Source organism: Haliotis rubra, unplaced genomic scaffold, assembly GCF_003918875.1.
Source record: "Haliotis rubra isolate DU_JTF1 unplaced genomic scaffold, ASM391887v1 Scf1488, whole genome shotgun sequence".
In the NCBI taxonomy this organism is placed as follows: Eukaryota; Metazoa; Mollusca; class Gastropoda; order Lepetellida; family Haliotidae; genus Haliotis; species Haliotis rubra.
In genome coordinates this window covers 152,723-161,038 of record NW_025765434.1, presented here as the reverse complement: position 1 = coordinate 161,038, position 8,316 = coordinate 152,723, and the positions used below count along the sequence as shown (strand labels likewise).

The window sequence follows — 8,316 nt, the reverse complement described above, 5'->3', positions numbered from 1 at the left end:
AATTAAATATTATCATTTTGTATATATATTTATGTCCTTTATGAAACATCTGTCAAATGAAAGAGCAGAAATATCAATTACTTATGTTTACAAAAAGCGGTACATTCCTGAATTGTGAGAACTTGAACCATAACCTTTCAGTTAACAGCCGAACGCGCTTAACCGATTGCATACAAGACGGAACTGACGAGTGGGCTCATTTTGAATGTGACTGGTGTGGTGGAAGGTAGTGTCGCGCAGAAGGAAACGTCTCATGCATGTTTCATCCTCTGGTTGAAACGAGGACTTGGGATAGTGTTCCACAATAACACACTGGCTGACTTAATGCATGTGTGGAAAGTGGACACTAGGATATGAGGCAAATCTATAATTCAAATGCATGCCTTTTACCCCATAGGCTGGCGCACATGACAAAACATACTTCTTGCAGTTGAACTGTTTCTTGTGAATGGAAAGAATTTGTTCCAATGCCGGGGAATCAAGGAACCCCGGGCCTAAGGTGAAAAGCAGGAATCTAACCACTAGACCACATTTGGAAGCTGATAGACCAAGCAGGAATGTTGAAGAGTGAATACTGGCTTTATTCCTGCCGTGCATGTCTACGAGTTATTTGTTAAATAGGATGCTCAAGGGCCGACGTGACATTAATAGATATCCCAAAGTGCATCAAAAGCTTGCCAAATTGATATTATCATTTTGCAACATGTATTTGTAATCAACTAGACATCTGTCAATGAAAACGAAATATCAATTACTTAGTACAAAAGCAAGTGCGTCCCTGGGTGGAGCTTGAACCACCAACCTTTCGGTTAACAACCAGACACTTATCGATGCCAGAACGGAACGACAGAGTGGGAGCTCGGTACGAATAGCGACTGGTGTGGTGGAAGTGAAGTGTCGCTACAGAAGGAAACGTCTCATGCGTATTTCATCCTCTGGTGTTGTGAGGGATGGGATGGTGTTCCTGGTAACGCTGGCGATGCGTGTGTTGGAATGTGGACTGGGATATGCATGAACTTGATCTGTAGTTCAAATGCATTGTTTTGCTTGTTTTGTGCGTGACGAAGCATGCGCTGTGCAGTTGGACTCGTTTTCAGCGGATGGAAGAATTTGTTCCCGTACTTCGAGAATCGAGACCCGGGTGCCTGGTGAAACCGGGAATCCTAACACTAGATTGCATTGGGCTGATGAATGGCAGGAATGTTGGAGGGTGGTCTTTGACTGTTCCTTGGGTAGTGATGTTGCGCGGTTTGTTCATTGGGATGCTCGAGATGACGACCTGACATTGAATATCCCAAGTGCGTCAGAAACTGGCAGATTGATATTATCGTTTGGCATGTATTTTGGTGTCGGCTATGGGCGTCTGTCAAATGAGAAAAGGCGAAATATCAGTACTTATGTTTGCAAAAGCAAGTGCGTCCTGGGTGGGCTTGAACCACCAACTAACTCGGGTGTAAGCCGAACGCGCTAACCGATTGCGCCACAGAGACGGAACTGACGGTGGGAGCTCATTTTGAATAGATGGTGGTGGAGGGTAAGTGTCGCTACGGAAACGTCTCGTATGTGTTTCATCTCTGGTGTTGTGGGGATGGGATGGTGTTCCACAATAGCTTACTGGCGACGTGCGTGTGTTGAAGATGTGGACGCTGGGATATGCATGAACTTAAATCTATGGTTAAAGTGCGTGCCTTTTACTTGTGACGTGCATGACAAAAGCGTAGCTGCTTGCGGTTGAACTCATTTTCTTGAGATGAAGAATTTGTTCCAATGCCGGGAATCGAACCAGGTGCCGCCTGGGTGAAAGCCAGGAATCTAACCACTGAACCACATTGGAAACTGATAGATAGCAGAATGTTGAAGGTGAATACTGGCTTTATTCACCGTGCATGTGCACCCGGAGTTCCATTTGTTCATTAGGATGCTCGAAGATGACGACCTGACATTAATGAATATCCCAAGTGCGTCAGAAACTTGCCAGAATTGATATTATCATTTTGTAACAGCCTTATTTGGTAGTCAACTATGGAGCATCATCAAATGAAAAAAATATCAATTACTATGTTTACAAAAGCAAAGTGCGTCCCTGGGTGACTTGAACCACCAACCTTTCGGTGCTTTGCCGAACGCTAACCGGTGCGCCACAGAACAGGAACTGACGGGGCTCATTTTCTGAATGTAGCGGGTGTGGTGAAGGTAAGTCATCACTTGCAGAAAGAAACGTCTCATGCTGTATTTCATCCTCTGGTGTGAGGATGGGATAGTGTTCCTAATAACCACCTGGCTGACTTGATACGCCGTGGAAGAAGCAGACACTAGGATAATACATGAACCCAAATCTATGAATTCAGTAAAACGCATTTTATGACTGTGCACGCTGACAAAAGCATATGCCTGAAGTTGAACTCATTTTTCCTTTATGAGATGGAAAAATTGTTCCAATGCAGGGTCGAACCAGACACGCCTGAGTGAAAACCAGGAATCTAACAGACAAATTTGGAGCTGATAGATAGCAGGAATGTTGAAGGAATGAATACTGGCTTTATTCACTTACCGTGCGTAATGTACGAGTTATTCATTCATTAGGATGCTCAAGAGATGACGACCTGACATTAATGAATATCCCAGTACGTCAGAAACTTGCTTAGATTGATCTTATCATTTTTGTAACATGTATTTGTGTCAACTATAGACATCTGTCAAATGAAAAAGAGCAGAAATATCAATCTATATTTGAAAAGCAAGTGCGTCCTGGGTGAAACTTGAACCATAACCTTTCTGATTGCTGTGGTGCCTGCTCATTACGCCACAAGACGGAACACTGACTTTGTGAGTGGAGCTCATTTGAACCTTGACTGGTGTGGTGGAAGGTAAAAGTGTCGCTTGCAGAAGAAACGTCTCATGCTGTATTCATCCCTCTGGTGGCGGGGATGGGATGGTGTTCTAATAACACACTGGCTGACTTGATGCATGTATTGGAAAATGTGGACACTGGGATGTATGAACCGTGTGAATTCAAATGCATGCCTTTTATGGGCTATTTTTGCGGAAAGCATGCTTCTTGCGGTTGGACTTTCTGTACGAGATGGAAAAAGGGTTGTTTTGTGCCGGGAATCGAACCCGGACGCCTGGGCGAAGCCAGGAGTCGGCTGCTAGACCGTTGGAGGCTGATAGATGGCGGGAATGTTGAAGGGTGAATGCTGAGCTTGTTCGCGGGTGCGTGGCGCGGGTTGTTCGTTGGGATGCTCGAGGATGACGACCTGACATTAATGAATATCCCAAGTGCGTCGAAACTGGCAGTTGATGATTATCGTTTGTAACATGTGTTGTCAACTGTAGACATCCTGTCAAATGAAAAAGAGCGAAATATCGTGCTTATGTTTACAAGCAATTGATGCGTCCCTGGTCGGGGCTTGAGAACCACCAACCTTTCGGTTAACAGCCGAACGCTAACCGTTGCGCCCACAGGACGGAACTGACGGTTGAGACAAATTTTGAGAGATGTGGGCTTCCGAGATTGTTGGTGGAAGGTAAAGTGTCCTTGCAGGAAGGAAGCGTCTCGTATGTTTCATCCTCTGGTGTGTGAGGATGGAGATGGTGTTCACAATAACACTGCTGGCTGACTTAATGCGTGTGATGGAAAATGTGGACACTGGGATTAGCGTGACGAATCGCGGATTTGAATGCATGCTTTTTACTTGTTGTGCACGTGACAAGCATGCTTCTTTAGTTGAACTCGTTTCGGTGGAAAAAGGTGGAATCGAACCGGGCCTTACTGGTGAAAGCCGGGAATCTAACCACTAGACCATTGGAATGATAGATAGCAGGAATGTTGAAGAGTGAATACTGGCACTGCGTGCATGCACGAGTTGTTGTTCATTGGGATGCTCAAGAGATGACGGACCTGACATTAATGAATATCCCAAGTGCATCAGAAACTTACTTGAATTGATATTATCATTTTGTAACATGTATTTGTGTCAACTATAGACATCTGTCCAAATGAAAAAAGAGCGAAATATCAATTACTTATGTTTACAAAAAGCAAGTGCGTCCCTGGGTGGAAAGCGAACACAACTCGGATGCAATGAACGCTAACAATTGCGCCACAGAGACGAACTGACGAGTGGGAGCTCATTTGAATCTTGACTGGTGGCGACGGAAGGTAAGTGTCGCTACAGAAGGAAAGCGATCTCATGCTGCGTATCTCTGACGGGGACAGGATAGTAATTCCCTATGCTTTACACACTAGCTGACCCGATGCATGTATTGAAAACCATGGACACTAGGATATACGCGAACTTAAATCTATAATTCAAATACATGCACTGCCATTACGCAACAAAAGCATACTTCTTGCAATTTGAGCTTTCATTTTAGCAGCAAGATGAAAAAATTTAATTTCCAATACCCAGTCGAACCCGGGCCGCCTGGGTGAAAGCCAGGAATCTAACCACTAGACCACATTGGAAGCTGATAGATAGCAGGAATGTTGAAGGAGTGAATACTGGCTTTATTCCTGCCGTTGCGTATTGCAGGTTGTTGTTCATTGGGATGCTCAAGAGATGACGACCTGACATTAATGAATATCCCAAGTTAGGTCAGAAACTTGCTTAGATTGATATTATCATTTTGTAACATGTGTTTGTGTCAACTATAGACATCTGTCAAATGAAAAAAGAGCGAAATATCAATTACTTATGTTTACAAAAGCAAGTGCGTCCTGGGTGGGCTTGAACCACCAACCTTTCGGTTAACAGCCGAACGCTAACCGATTGCGCCACAGAGACGGAACTGACGAGGTGGGGCGGCTCATTTGAATAATGACTGGTGGTGGGTAAGTGTCCTTGCAGAAGGCATCCTCATGTATGTTCATCTCTGGTGTGTGAGGGATATGGACGTGTCCCTATGCTTTCCACTAGCTGACTGATGCATGTAATTGGAAAAATGTGGACACTAGGATATACATAGACAAATCCTACTAATTCAAATACTACCTTTACCCCCATGACTGTACACGTGACAAGCACCACTTCTTACAGTTGAACTCATTTCTTGAATGAAAAAGAACTGTTCAATGCCAGGAATCGAACAGGCGCACTGGTGGCCAGCCTGAACCATTGGAAGCTGATGAATGAGAATGTTGAAGAGGAATGAATACTGGCTTTATTCCTGCCGTTATGTGCGGGTTGTTCGTGGGATGCTCAGAGATGACGACCTGACATTAATGAATATCCCAAGAGATGCGTCTGAAGCTTACTTGGACCGGTCTTTATCGTTTTTGGTAACATTGTTCATTGATGCGACTATGAACATCTGTCAAATGAAGAGCGAAATATCAGTACTTATGTTTGCAAAGAGCAAGGGTGGGTCCTGGTTGGGCTTTGAGACCACCAGCCTTTCGTTGGCGTGGTGGCAGACTGCGCCACAGAGACGGAACTGACGGGGTGGGGTGTTTTGAGATGTGGAGCTGGTGTGGTGGAAGGTGAAGTGATGGCACCCAGGAGAGCGTCTCATGCTGGTGTTTGTCCATCTGGTTGTTGGGATGGTGAACACAGCCAACACTGTCGGCTTTGATGCATGTATTGGAAAATGTGGACGCTGGGATATGCATGAACTTAAATCTATGAATTCAAATCATGCCTTATGACTGTGCACATGACAAAGCGCTACTTCTTGCAGTTGAACTCATTTTCTTGTGGGGTGGAAAGACTGTTCAATGCCGGGAATCGAACCCGGGCCACGCCACCTGGGTGAAAGCCAGAATCCTAACCACTAGACCACATTGGAAGCTGATAGATAGCAGGAATGTTGAAGGGAATTGAATACTGGCTTTTATTCTGCCGTTGCATCAATGCGCGGGTTGTTCGTGGGATTAACCGAGATGACGACCTGACGTTGTGGATGTCCCAAGTTAGCGTCAGGCATGGATTGATCTTCATCGATGGCGATCGTGTCAGCTTCGCGAACGTCTGTCAAATGAAAAGAGCGAAATGTCAGTGCCATGTTTGCAAAAAGCAGTGCGTCCCTGGGTGGGCTTGGGTGCAGCGCGGTTAACAGCCGGGCGCTAATGATTGCGCCACAGGAACGTAACTTGACGAGGTGAACTCATTTTGAGATCTTTGACTGTTGTGGTGGAAGGTGGTGTCGCCAAGAGCATGCCATGCTGTGTTTCATCCTGGTGTGAGGGATGGGATAGTGTTCCCGCGATAACACTGGCTGACTTGATGCATGTATTGGAAAATGTGGACACTAGGATATACGCGAACTTAAATCTATGAATTCATCACATGCCTTTACTATGACGTACACATGACGTACTCTGCAGTTGAACTCGTGCTGTGAGATGGAAAAGAATTTGTTGCAATGCCAGAATCGAACGGTACTTTGGTGAAATAGGAATCCTGTTTCCTGAACCACATTGGAAGCACGACTAGATGAGAGAATGTTGAAGGAGTGAATACTTTATTCCTACCGTGCATGTCTGCAGGTTGTTATTCATTAGGATGCTCAAAAAGAGATGACGACCACAGTAATGAATATCCCAAATTCAAATAAGAAGCACTTAGATTGATCTTATCATTTTGTAACATGTATTTGTGTCAACGCTATAGACATCTGTCAAATGAAAAAGAGCGAAGTCTCAATTACTTATGTTTACAAAAAACAAGTGCGTCCCTGGGTGGGCTTGAACCACCAGCAACTTTCGGTTAACAGCCGAACGCGCTAACCGATTGCGCCACGAGGGCGGAACTGACGAAGGTGGGGCTCATTTTAGTGTGACTGGTGTGGTGGAAGGTAGTGTCCTTGCGAAGGAAGCGTCTCATGCTGTGTTCATCTCTGGTGTGAGGATGGGATAGTGCCACAATAACACACTGGCTGACTTGATGCATGTATTGGAAAATGTGGACACTGGATATACATGAACTTAAATCTATAATTCGTACCTGCACTTACTATGACTGTGCAAGCACTTGCGCTGCAGTTGAACTCATTTCTTGTAGAATGGAAAAAAATTTGTTCAATAGAATCGAACCCAGAACCGCCTGGGTGAAAACCAGGAATCCTAACCACTAGAACCATTGGAAGCTGATAGATAGCAGGAATGTTGGGAAGAATAGACTGCAGCTTTATTCACCGCATTACTATCTGTACAGGTGTTATTCGATATTAGGATGTCTCAAAGAATGACAACCACAAGCATTAATAGATATCTAGAATGCGTCAAGCTTTTAACAGATGATCCTCGTTTTATATATATTATTTTGTGTCATCTGAGCATCCATCAAAAATAGCGGCATTATCGGAAGCCACCACATATTTCAATAAGTGTCCCTAATTGACAGGTATAACCTGAACTCGACGGAACGTGTAGGTAACCCCACTGCGAAGGCGGAACACGGCGGTGAGAATGGGCGCGAATGTGACTTTGGTGTGGTGGAAGGTAGGTGTGTGCTTGCAGAAGGAAACGTCTCATGCTATGTTCATCCTCTGTTGTGTGAGGGATGGGATAGTGTTCCACAATAACACACTGGCCTGACTTGATGCATGTATTGGAAAATGTGGACACTGGGATTGCCGTGACAGAATCTATAATTCAAATGCGTACGCTTGCTTGTGACTGTTGCGTGACGAAGAGGCATACTTCTTTGCCGGTTGGACTCGTTTTCTTTGTGAGGATGGAAGGAACGTTTCCCAGTAGGGAATCGAACCCGGACGCTTTGGTTTGAAGCCAGGATCCTAAACATATTACATTTGGAAGCTGATGAATGGCAGGGTATTTACGAGTGATGCTGGCTTTATTCCTGCTGGTGCGTATTACCCAAGGTTGTTGTTCATTAGGACTGCTCAAGGGTAACGACTACGACGTGGAATGTCAGTGCGTCAGAAACTTTGGCAGATTGATCATGTTTTGTAACATGTATTTTGTGTCAGCTATGAACATCTGTCAAATGAAAAGAGCGAAATATCAATTACTTATGTTTACAAAAAGCAGTGCGTCCTGGGTGGGCTTGAACCGCAACCTTCGGTTAACAGCCGAACGTAACCGGTGCGCCACAGAGACGTAACTGACGGTGGGCTCATTTCAGATATTGGGCTGGTGTGGTGGAAGGTAAGTGTCGCTTGCAGAGAGCGTCTCATGCTGTGTTCATCTCTGGTTGGGGATTGGGGATGGTGTTCCGCAATGACACGCTTCCTGACTGACTTGATGCATGTGTTGGAAAATGTGGACACTAGGATATACGCGAGACTTAAATCTATGAATTCAAATCATACCTTTTTTGCCCTTGACTGTGCACATGACAAAGCATGCTTCTT

At 44.8% G+C, this 8,316-nt stretch overlaps 1 non-coding gene across 1 annotated transcript; it reads right to left on the bottom strand.

Moving 5' to 3' along the window:
• Positions 1-6,670: 6,670 nt before the first annotated feature.
• Positions 6,671-6,746, bottom strand: Trnan-guu. Its single transcript has one exon. It is a non-coding gene; the product is annotated as a tRNA-Asn (tRNA).
• Positions 6,747-8,316: the final 1,570 nt, after the last annotated feature.